The sequence below is a fragment of the Nanorana parkeri genome, unplaced genomic scaffold (genome assembly GCF_000935625.1).
Source record: "Nanorana parkeri isolate BGI_ZX_2015 unplaced genomic scaffold, ASM93562v1 scaffold822, whole genome shotgun sequence".
Taxonomy (NCBI): domain Eukaryota; kingdom Metazoa; phylum Chordata; class Amphibia; order Anura; family Dicroglossidae; genus Nanorana; species Nanorana parkeri.
Genome location: NW_017307090.1, coordinates 534,847 through 547,861, shown reverse-complemented (window position 1 = coordinate 547,861; position 13,015 = coordinate 534,847).

Below are 13,015 nucleotides of genomic sequence, written 5' to 3'. Positions count from 1 at the left end.
TTCTGGCAACTGTCAAGTTGCTGCCCTTGACAAAGGCAGGCTGCTACTTGCCTAAATGTTGATGTTTGGTTTTAAAGTGCATGTAAACCCCAAAAATTAACTTCTCTTACTTGCTCCCTTTATGCCTGTTAAATATACCATTGAAAGCTTTTTGTTGTATCTGTTCAATAAGTGAAAAAAATGTTGATCCTGCCAGAAAACTTGTCAGTTGACAACTTCCTGTGTACTCCTGTATACTTGTGCTGCATTTTTATCAGTTACATTGTGATGAGGATTATAAAAACCCACCCCACCCCACCTCCTCCATCCACACACCCAGTGGCACCCCTCCTAAAGTGGCATCCGGGGCACATGCCCACTCTTCAATTACAACTCCACATTCTACTACATATTTTCAAGTGTGAACATGTCACTATTTGCCAACCAATTCCAATTTAATCTGCAAGAAACCTACTTATGAAGGATTTCACATTCACATAACAAACAGCACAAAGTCTTTGTGCAGAAAGAAAAGGCCCTGAAAATCACAGGAGGTGCTTTTATAATGGTATCTTATAGCAGACACTGAAATCTGTACATGAGATGTATGTGTATACCATGACAAAATAGGAACGGTGCCCAGCCATCCTACATGCTGTTTTCAAATGTGCCATCTGAATCTGCTACCAAAAATAAATATTGTTTTCCACATAACTCTATGAAATCTGTGCTGCCAGAATGTTTTAATAAGCCAAACACAGTCTTGTAAATACCAAGACACCTGCAGTAAATGAAGATTCAAACAACATGTGTTCATCTCACGAATTCTACTTTCTTTGGAAGCGTGAGGCTTCTTGTGTCAGATGACAAGAAAGAAGAATATAGTAGAATCAAAACCTGAAAACCCAACTGAATAGAGTAGGAAAGTGATATTAAAGACAAAATGTTTTTAAGCTATTTAAAGGAGAACTATGAGGTGAGTGCTTTTCACTCACCTCATAGTTCTAGCCGACCTGTGACAATGAGACTGTCACAGGTCGGCTCAGTAGATCGGGAGGTGAGCGAACACATACCGGGTTCGCTCACCTCTCGATCCTGTCACGGCTCTCGGGCCGTGACAGGGGAGGGGCTGGATTCCCTTCTCCCCGCACCGATCCGCCAGCGCTGACTGGCGGAATGGACGGGGGAGGGGGCGGGTACAGCTGGCTCTGCCTCTAGATAGACAGAGCCAGCTGTCACTCACACAGCTGGGCGGATCCAGACATCGATGACGGGATCCGCTCCGGCTGCGGCGTCTCAGTATAGCGCGAGCTGTAGCTCGCGCTATAGTGAGCCTAGGGTAACGGGAGGACGCTAGTTTGTGTCCTCCCGTTACCCTAAGGAGAACTATGGGAAAAGCCCTGACCCCATAGTTCTCCTTTAAAATGCTGATTAAATCACTTACAATGGATTCTGCTTCTTGATGTTTAAAAGATTTAGTTTCCTGTAGAATCATGCATCTGTGAGGCTAGGGCTACATCACCAGTGCCTCACTCAACCAGGAAGTGAGAGAACTGTAATTGTAAGTAAAAAATGTTTGTTTAACTAATGAATGTAAGATGATGCTCTGCAAGGTGATGTGATTTTTAGTGAACGGGGTAAAGGTCCTTCCCTTTCCCTTCCGCTGCCTGAACGTTTTTTTTTGCACACATGTTAAAATGCACTTTTTATTCCTGAATATTCCTTAAAACGGAAAATTGTATCATACTTACCAGTAATTTTCCTTTCCTGGTGCCTATCCATGGCAGCATACCAATGATAAGTATGCTGCCATGAAGGCACCGGGAAAAAAAATAACAACTGCCACCATTTTATTCTACAGGGTCTCTGCTTTTTGAAAATATGTCATGTTTTCCTGGTGATAAGTATGCTGCCATGGATAGGGACCAGGAAAGGAAAATTACTGGTAAGTATGATACAATTTTCCGTTTTATACCACACCATATTAATGCAACTGTTTATCAAATCTAAATGTTCAGTAAAAAATACACAAATTAATTTTAGCGCACACAGACACAATATAATACCCAATTTTGGGTAAACATAAAAGATGCGGTTGTTCCACGTAAATAAATTCCCAATATATCAAGCGTTAAAATTGTGTGGGCCAGCAAAACTGCAAAAAAAAAAAGGTACCGAAAATTGTCCATAAGTGATGGTTTAAAAGCCTTTATTGATCATCAATTTAGAATTAACAAGGAGTGATGGCTCCTAAATTATTGCTCCCACCGTGGTGTGCAAAGTGATAACTAACATGTGTGGCGAAATTGTAGTTTTCGAGCACCTGACACGCATGTTTACGTTCGTATGATCGCTTGTGCTTCATTTGTTTCTCCCGTGGTGAAAGAGGTCAGAAATGACAACTCTAAACCTGGAAGGGATCAGTGGGCGTTGCTTTTTGGGTTCATACTAGCCAGGGACTCCCAGTATACATGGCCTTAGAGTCTGCAGAAGAAATATAAATGGCCTCCCAGTGGAGAGGAGTCTATTTACAAGCTAGTGCTGCCATGGATGTAGTCAGATTTTTATTTAGGTCTGTATCTCTTTTGGGAGAGTTCCTATTACTTCCTATTAGTTCTATTCCATATCCACTGCTTGGACAGGATGTGAAGGGAAATCTTCCAAAGCAAAAGCAATCCTGGGAAAGGCTTCAACACTTCACAGCTTTATCCATCACTAGAATAAATGTGTTGGTTAGAGTTGGGTTTTAAGTCTTTGTCTTGCTGACATCTGAGTTGTGTAAAAGTGTACATTTTGAACAAGGTGATGATTTTGTCTCGAGTTCAATAGAGGCAAAAAAGAAAAATAGGGATTCCATCCCATCTTCTGGCACCTCAGCTGCCTCCTGCTGGGATGGATACTGGCCGACAGTGCAGGAACACACAGTTTGCGGAATCCTTTATTTTTTAAAGAAGCTTCCTAGCAGTGTAACACCTTTCTTAGCTGTAAATAAAATTAGTAAAGGTTGTAGATGATGAAACATGAAGCATGATCCTACAGATTCAATACGAGTCCCTTTCACAATTACTGCATATTCATAGAAGTTTTTAATCTGCATAAGGGGTAAGCTTTGCCTATAAGTTAACAGCGCTCATTAGTAATGCAGAGAACATTAATTATCATTAGCTCAGGCTAACAGGTTCAGAGTGCTTTAGTAAGCAGTTTCTTCTCTATTGATTTCCATTTTTACTCACAGGAAGTGATAAAGAGCACATTCGGAGGCTTGTATGAATTTATTCTGGATAATAAGTAGAGTAACATTAAACATAGTCATAATAATAGATATACTCATAAAAATCATAATAATTAGCAGTAGTATTATTATTGGCCTCTGGTTTGTAAATCCTGAGACATGCACCTCCTCCTTTACTGACTTGCTGTTTGTGCTGCGTGTTGGGTGTCTCAGTTGCCCGTATGATGAGAGTCATCAATTGCAAAACAATAAAGCAGAGAAGAGAGTTGAATTGCTGGCTGCACACTGGAGGATTAATAGAAAGAGTGTGAACTAAAACACTCTACACTAACTACACCTCAGAAAACCTAAACCAATTATTATTAGCGGCCAATTAATATAAGATTCTTAAAGCTAAACATTGGGCTCAATCTTTTAACTTAAATATATTTTGCTCAATGGTGACACAAGATATAACTCCACTTTGTGTGCACCAAATGCCTTTGCAAACTCACATATTTCCTTGTAGCAGTGACATCATCACTGTGCTGCACATGGTCTAAGCAGAGCAGTAGGAGAGGTCAGCATGCCCTACCCACTACAGGAGTGGGTGGAGACAAGACCAGTCAGCCTGCACAAGGAGAAAGAGTAGTGCCCTTGTCATTTGCTGTGAACTCAACTGGAAGCATAAAAACAATGTTATCTGTCTTCTGTAAACTACTTAACCCTCCATGTGATGCAGATGAACAAAGGCAGACATGCTTAACTGCTTGAAGAGCAGGTGTTTAGACCCCCTTCCCATCCAGGCCATTTTTCAGTATTCAGCGCTGCGATACTTTGACTGACATTTATTCCGTCATGCAACGCTGTACTGAAATGAATTTTATACAGTTTTTTTGGGGACAGATAGAGCTTTCTTTTGGTGGTATTTAATCACCACTACGGGTTGTATTTTTTACTATAATTAGGAAAAATTACTGAAATTTTTTTTTTTTAACATTGTTAGGAAACATTTATTATTACCCAGTTTTTTGGTAAAATATAGAAGTCGGGGTTACGTCGGGTAAATAGATAACAAACATGTCGAGCTTTAAAATTGCGTGCACCCGCGACATCGCAGAAAACTACCATACCCAAAATTGGCCATAGGCGACACTTTAAAAGCTTTTACTGCTCATCAGTTTAGTGTTTTCAGTGATTGATGGCCCTAGAATTATTGCTCTCACTCCGACATTCGCGGCGATATGTAACATGTGCGGCGTAATGGGCGCAATCGTCTTTTTTGCACGTATGCGCCCCCGACGCATGTTTGTATTCATGTATGTATGGGTGGGGGACTTTCAAAAAAAAAAAATATTCTTTTTTATGTGTAACTTAAAATTTTGTGATAGCAAAATATGTGACAAGACCCCTAATGTCACCTAGGACCCCCCAAAAGAAGCTGATGAAGCAGAGATCTGCTCCATCAGCTTCTTTCCAGCTTCTGAAGCTGGAGAGTGACGCAAGAATGCGGAAGTGATGTAATATACAACACTTCCGCATTCTTTCAGCGGGGAGGGGATCTCCCTCTGATCCCGTGACACAGGCTCCATGCTGATCCCGGGCTCGCACCGGGCACAGCGGAGCCCGGGATCAGCGGGACATCCAGAGATCCAGAGGAGAAGCTGAGCACTCGTGTGCGTGGCCGAGTGGCAGAGGATCGGTACATATCAGTGATATGTACCGGTCCTCTGTGCAGGACAAACACTGGAGCGATCAGCTGATCACTCCAGTGTTTGTAAATAACTGGGGACACATAATACTATGTGTCCCCAGTTATGAATGAACAGGATGTGATTTAAATCACGTCCTGTTGATTCAGGAGTTTCTCAATGGGGAGAAGCTCCTCCCCAATTAGAACCTGGAATATAGTAAAATATTTTCTGAATGAATGGGTAAAAAAAATCCTGGAGGCAGGGCGCTGGGTGACATCACACACATTTTGGGGGGGGGGCATGGTTTTTTTTTTGCCTCAGGCACAAAAGGAGCTGGCTACGGCTATTCTCCCACGGTGCTCGTACGGCTGCCGGCTGAATGTGTCAGACGCAGCAGATGGAAAGGGGCAGGACACCTCTCACCATGTGTAATGTCGGCCACACAAGCACCGCGGGAGGACAGGACGCCGGGGCCTCTAGGATGCACTGGAATGTAAGCCAGCCGACTCCCTGCGTTCAGGGGCAGGAGGGGGCGTGGGGTTGTATTGGAGTCAATGGCACCGCAGCCATGCCCCCCGCCCACAGTGTGATCGCCCGCACTTGGAACGCAGGCACATTAGTGCCTGTATTCCGGTCCTGTGCGATCTGCAAAAATAGTGCTTGCATTTTTGCGGATTGTTCATTGTCCCTTTTTTTTTTAACCCAGTTCTCTTTCCCCCTCAGTTGTCCCTCTCTTTGCAACCCAATTCCTCTGTCCCTCTTGCCTCCTCACCTGTCCCTCTTTGGAACCCAATCCTTCTGTCCTTCTTTCCTATTCAGTTGTCCCTTTTTGTAACCCAGTCCCTCTGTCCCTCTTTCCTCCTCAGTTGTCCCTCTCATTGGAGCCCTGTCCCTCTTCAGTTGTCCCTCTTTGTGGTCTGATGTACAGACCTCAATTAAAGGCACTCAAATCTTTATCTTATCTCTTAATTATCGTATTTGACATTTCAAAAAGTCAATATAAAAGGAAAAGTAATGGTGAAGTTAAACCAATCATTTTGGGCATATAAATACTTCATGGCCAATATTACTGGGGACATGGTAGGGGTGTTTCCAATGCCTATATACATTGTGCTGGAAGGTATCCCTTGGGAGGTAGGTGTATGCCCCCCACAGTGTACTAACTGATAAGAGGAGAGAACACACTGAGCAGAGGGAAGAACTTATCAGTGTGCTGCTTCATTGTCCAATCAGCAAACTGGGTTCTTTACCAAGTTGCGCTGATACTGTTTAAGAGGTCGAGGACCTGGCTGTTCTGCCTGGCAGGGGTTACTAGATCAACCTTAACTGCCTAATGGTGTCTTTTAGAGCTCATGCTGAAAACATATTGGCTCTTTTTTCCCTAGTCACACTCACAGGAGTTCTGTCATACATTTCTTTACTTTGGATGTTTCTTTTGAAAAGAAATTCTTCTACAAGATTCTGCTAGAGACATCACAGGCATGATAGAGCACACTGGCCACACAGCTCAGCCCGGCTATTTCTATCTCACATCAAACACCTTTAAACAGCAGGAGATGCTATTATAAGCACAGAGCCCAGTAAAGGTCTTTTTCCCTGTGCGTTTCTCTGTGAATTAATTTTCCAGTAGCGCTCTGACATACAAGAAGATGGATTCATTCACATTTAACCTATTCTTGTACTCTCCTAAATTCACCTTTTACTCCTGCCAAAAATAATCTTCAAATCCCATTTTACCGATTTTGCCACGATTACCAAAATGGTTGTTCTCTTGCCATTAAAGGACAACTCCACTCTTAATGAATTCCCCATTAAATGTACCTGATGCTGTGTGCTCTTTTATTGTACGGTGGATGTTGGTGATACCTTCACAGAGCGGGTTCCTGTTATCACAGGACCAGGATTGGGGAGGATTAGCCTGGGCCCACATGGGTGCTAGAAATTCAATGTGTAGACACAGATGCAGCAAGACGATGACAAGTTCATTTTAGAGGATAATTTTCAAAGCAGACAGTTCAGATCTTCTATCTGTTGCTGGTTCCATGCACAGTGGAAATATAATTTCTGTGTCTGTTAATTCTTTGTCTCCCATGTGATAGATGATAGGCCATGACCTATCCACGAACTGCAAGGGTTAAGTGCTTGTTTTTTGTGTAGGTGCTAAAAAAAAAGGTTATGCTCACCCGATCCTCAAAGCCAGCTGGCTGACCAGTCTTCTTTAGGCACCTAGACACAAATAAGCACATAACCATTGCAATGCAGGGGTAGCCCCACTGCAAGGGTTCAGAGAACTTCTGCCCGGAGTAAAGCAAAAGTACGGGGGGTATTTATCAAAACTGGAGCAGACATAATCTGGAGCAGCTGTGCATGGCAACCAATCAGCTTCTCTCTTCAGTTTGTTCAGTTAAGATTTGAAAATGAAAGCGAGAAGCTGATTGGTTGCCGTGGACAGCTGCTCCAAATTTTGTCTGCTCAAGTTTTGATAAATTCCCTTCAGTGTCTTTTTAATGAGCGCATATTTTAAATCATCTTTGAAGTGTTTTCCTTAAAGCCCAACTTCGGGCATGATAGTGTATGTAGAATAAGATTGCTAAGGAAGACGTTATCTCAGCCTTGTAGTAGCAAGCTGCTGCCTGACTTAGTCTGCTCACTCAGTGAAATCTTAGTCCTGCTGGATAGTACAGCTATGGTTGTGCTCCTGGCTCACTATACATATCACTGTGTCATATCTTTGCCCACAAAAGGGATCTGCCATGTTCTTAGAAAACTAAAAATCAATATTGCAGTAAAATATTTGGTTATCTACCAATATCCCCTGAACTTCTTACTTGTTTATTAGCCCAATGAATCCATTTGTGACCAGGCATCTTTGGGCCCTCTGTGCCTTGGCACCATAGCAGCTGTATGGTTAGCAGTTGCTATTGGTCTGTTCTTGGTCACCATTGTGCTGACCTAGAACGAACTTATCAAGCTATTTTCTAGTTGTAAGATGGTTTAGTGAAGTGTGAAGTTCAAGTAATAATGCATGTCATGTTTCATTGACACTTATGATGACCATAATTATGCTTGTAATGGGCTGAATTCAAAAGCAATTTTTGAGGAAAGAACGGATATACATATTGCTAGTTTGACTGTAGGAGACATTGCACACAGGCTGTGTAATTCACTGTAATGGACTGACACCTCACAAGATCTTGGCATTGGTACAAGACACGGCTGCTAATTTAAAAGACAATTCTACAAAGCTGGTATTCTGTACAGTAGGTGAATATTCCATGCTGCCAGATGTTTAGGCTGGATGAGTCAGTCATTTTCAGATGAGATGACTGAATGGATAGAATCAGCAATGTGGAGGCGACGGAGAGATAAACAGCATTAATGAAGCGGCACAATTAGAAGACTGGAGTGAGGAACGGCAAAGACTGCTCTTGTAATCAGTGATAATATAACTCAACATTATAAATGGATCGCACTCTGGAAAAGAGGCCACACAATTAGATTTAGGGCTTGGAGCACTTTTCTCCACATGTTTGCAAAAAATAAATGCACAAGTATTGGAAAAAGGAAAAGTACATGTATTTATTTTTTGCATTGGAGCCTGCAAAGTATTGCAACCGCGATTAGTGGATTGTGGGTGCAATGCTCAGGGTTCTGCAGACTGTTTCTCCAGCCACAGGTCCATAACAAAACTTCACTTATGGGGCTGGAGGAAGTTGTCAGTGGACTACAAGTGCTGTCACTGCACTTGTACTCCACTGAGAGCTACCAGGCCCTCAGTCTCAACTTGTATTGGCAGCGGTACACCATGCAAGAGACAGGGACACCCCGGAAAAGTCCAAGCTGGTTCTTCCTGCATGTCCTATTATTCAGCAAGGCAGCAAATAAACACAGTTTTCAATGCAGGAGGGCTTGGTACAGCAATCCATAGCATACAACAAATAAAACAGCTGCTCATCCGAGCCACTGTCTAAATTTATGTCAGCTCCTGACTAACAGGGTGACCCGTAATGGGTTTCCCAAAACAGACAAACAGCCCTTGTACTTTTTAACTGTTCTGTCTTTACACTCAGCAGCAGGCTCACGCAGCATAGAAAGTGGAAGGGATAGCCCTGAGAGTCAGGCACGTCACATACAGAGCCTTGTGAAAGCATTTACCCACCTTGGTGTTTTACCAGTTTTACTGCGTTACAACCTGGATTTAAAATTACAGCTGCAAATTTCTTGGGGTACATCTTTATCAGCTTAGCACATCTAGCCACAGGGCTTTTTGGCCATTCTTCAGGGAAAATCTGCTCCAGCTCCTTCAAGCTAGATGTAATAAAACAGAAAAAAACACCAATTGGGGTGAATACTTTTGCAAAGCACTCTATATAAAAGCCTGTGGGCAGCTGAGACTAATAATGAAGTCTGGCTAAGGCTGGGCACACACCTTACAACCATCGCAAGACTTTTGTCTTGCGATGGTTGTAAGGTACTTAAAAGAACGTACGATCTGCCTATCTTGCATAGGCAGATCGTACTTGCGATGATCGCAAGCCACGCCCCCTGAGGGGCGGGCTTCCGATGACCGCAATGCCGAACGGGCAGTGTGCGCTTGCGCACACCGGCCCGTACGGCTGTTATCGTACGGACATGCCACAAACCCGCCGAACATCGTACGATGCTCGGCGGGTTTTCGAACATGTCCGTAAGTTTAAAGTCGTGCGACCTTACAGTAGTAGAGGTCGCACGGCTTCCACACACCTTACGATAATCGTACGATCGCGGGATTTCCCGCGATTATCGTACGATTATCGTAAGGTGTGTGGGGACCTTTAGATGAACCTGGGTAAGATGAACCTAGGGTTAGAGCCTTTACCCCACCCAAAGCTCTATAGAGTCTGCAGGAACCAGATCAGAGCTAATTGAGATTTTTTTTTAATCATACGCAATACAGTTTCCATGAAGGGAATGTTTAGGTAGGTTGTTCTTAGTCAAAAGTAACATCCACATGAATGGCAGGACCCAAGGTTTCCCAGCAGAACATTACCCAAAGCATCACACTGCCTCTGCCGGCTTGCCTTTTTCCCATAGTGCATCCTGGTGCCATCTCTTCCCCAGGTAAGTGACACACACGTACCCGGCCATCCACATGATGTAAAAGAAATCGTGATTCATCACACCGGGCTACCTTCTTCCTTTGCTTCCTGGTTCAGTTCTGATGCTCACATGCTCATTGTAGGTGCTTTTGGTGGTGAACACAGGTCAACATGGGCACCCTGACCAGTCTGCGGCTTCCCAACCCCGTATGCAACAAACTGCAATGTGCTGTGTGTTCAGACACCTTTCTATTGGAACCAGAATTAACTTTTTTAGCAATCTGAGCACTTCTATTGGATTGGACTACATGGGTCAGCCGTCACTCCCCACCCAGGTCCATCAATGAGCCCAGCGTGCATTGAACAATGAATTTGCATGCACTTTAAGGACAATACCAGAAGCAAGGTGATAGCTGGTGCCTGTTTTTGTAACATCTTCCATTGTCATCAACAGAATATCATCCCAGGCTAACTAGAGGCAGATGTTAATGACAAAATTAACCAATGTTCTCTCTTCAGAATGAACTTGATCATGTTTCTGATGATCATACTCCAAATTGAAATTGGTATCTAAATGCACCTGACTGACACTTCGGGCTCAACATCTAACCAACAAAAACAAAAAAGCTTATTTATAATGGAGAGCGGATTTCAGTATCTGCTTTCCATTATACTTCGCTATGCCACACACACCAAAGCCGGGATTTTATAGCCCATTCCTAAAATGTGGGCCCTGATGTGGAGCCTGGAATGCCAATGAAGTTCTTGGCACTTAACACATAGAGCTCCGTGACTGGAAGAGAGTAGTCCATGTGACTTTGATAGGTCACATGACCAGGCTTTCCTCCAGTTTTAATTTTTTACTTTCATTCACACAATAGTGCTTTTTCTATTTATTCAAGTGTGTGTGTTTTTTTTTTTTAAAGCAGCCATACCGCTTGTAAGCCTACCACGTGACAGCAATTAAAGTAAAAAAAAGAAATAATATTAAATAAAATAAATGGAAAACTAATAAAAACATTTTGTTTAAAGTCCCCCACGAGCGTGCATTCACATAAACAAGTGTCGGGTGCGCCTTGTACGAAAACGACGATCGCGGTACACATTTTGGGTATCGCTGCACATGCCAGAGTGAGAGCAATAATTCTAAGGTCAATATTTACATGTATCCCTAAAGTGATGACCTGTAGGGGCTTTTAAAGTGTCACCTATGGACTTTTTGGGGTACTGAATTTTGTCGCCGTTTCCAGGACGCATGCAATTTTAAACCGGGTCATGTTGGGTATCTATACCTGTCGTAACCTCATCTTTTATATAATTCACAAAACAAATTGGTATCATATTGTGTTTTGGGGCACTAAAATTAACTGGTGCATATTACACTAAATGTTTGGGTTTGATAAAGAGTTGTGCTAATATCGTACAACATAATTTGCAACTGCTACCATTTTATTCAACAAGGTCTTGGCTTTCAGAAAATATATCATGTTTTGGGGTTTGAAGTAATTCTCAGGCCTAAGTGTGGATTATAATAATATGTGTGCAAAAAAACCGGAACAAAATGCCTTGGCAGCGAAAGGGTTAAAGTGAACCGGTCCTTTACCCAATCAATGGGAAAGTACTCCTGTGACACAAAAGAGGAGTAAAGCCAAAAAAGGTTTGACTTTACTTTTAACTCTTTTCACTTCTGATGGCCAGCACAGGTTTACATTAAAGGAGAACTATGGGGAACAACACTGACCCCATAGTTCTCCTTAGGGTAACGGGAGGACAAAACCTAGCGCCCTCCCGTTCCCCTAAGCTCAGTATCCCACGAGCTACAGCTCGCTATAGACTGAGACGCCGCAGCTGGAGCCGATCCCGACCTGGACGTCGAGATCCGCCCAGCTGCGTGAGTGACAGCTGGCTCTGCCTATCTAGAGGCAGAGCCAGCTGTCACTCACGCAGCTGGGCGGATCTCGACGTCCAGGTCGGGATCGGCTCCAGCTGCGGCGTCTCAGTCTATAGCGAGCTGTAGCTCGTGGTATACTGAGCTTAGGGTAACGGGAGGGCGCTAGTTTGTGTCCTCCCGTTACCCTAAGGAGAACTATGGGGAAAAACACTGACCCCATAGTTCTCCTTTAAGCTTACTGTAGATTACAATCTGTGCAATCTAGATCTGCGATGAAGTATGCAGTACAGGGCCTGTCTGTCTGAATACACATTGAATAGATTATTTAGGTAGACCTTCACATTACAACTCCTTGTATACTATATACTATATACTTCTATGTGACATTTCCGCATTAATGCAGAGGATGGAGAGAGGATAAGAAGGACAGTGTGATAAAAGGGGAGCTGACATCCCAGTTCTTCATTTCTATATAATGACACAAATCTGACAACACAGATCATTACTCTGTATCACTGTAATACTACAGCATCATGCTATCAGCCGCTGTCCATAGGTGTAAAACCTACGGAGCTTAAAAGAGTAACTCCCCTGTTATGACACTTATAAAACAAAATGATGCATACAATTCCGACATTTTAGAAGTTACTGTTAAATATCTACCTTTCCATTTCAAGCTACAGCCAGCTATAATTTTCTAAAATTGTGTTTATATATTGCTGCCTTATACCCATGGCAACAATGGGGGAGATTCTGTACAATGCTTGTTCACAAATCACCATCAGAAATGTGATTCCTGCTAATGTGTGATTATAACTTCACTTGGACTGATTGTGCGATTATCAAAGGAAACCCTCCCTCTCAGCAGTCAATACAGTAGCAAAGCAAGCAGAATCCATTGTGTCAGGTTCAAAGGTTCAACAGAAACAACAAAAGGTAGGATTGTGCAATGAACCTTGCTGAAATCTCTGGCATGGATAAAACTTACCAAAAGTGTATTTATACAGTACAGTATATATATATATATATATACACACACACACACACACACACACACACATATATATATATATTTATTTAGTGGACTCTGGATTAGAAAATTAAATTATAAACGTTCTTATTTTCAGTCAAGTTAATATGATATGCTGCACATAAATGTTTT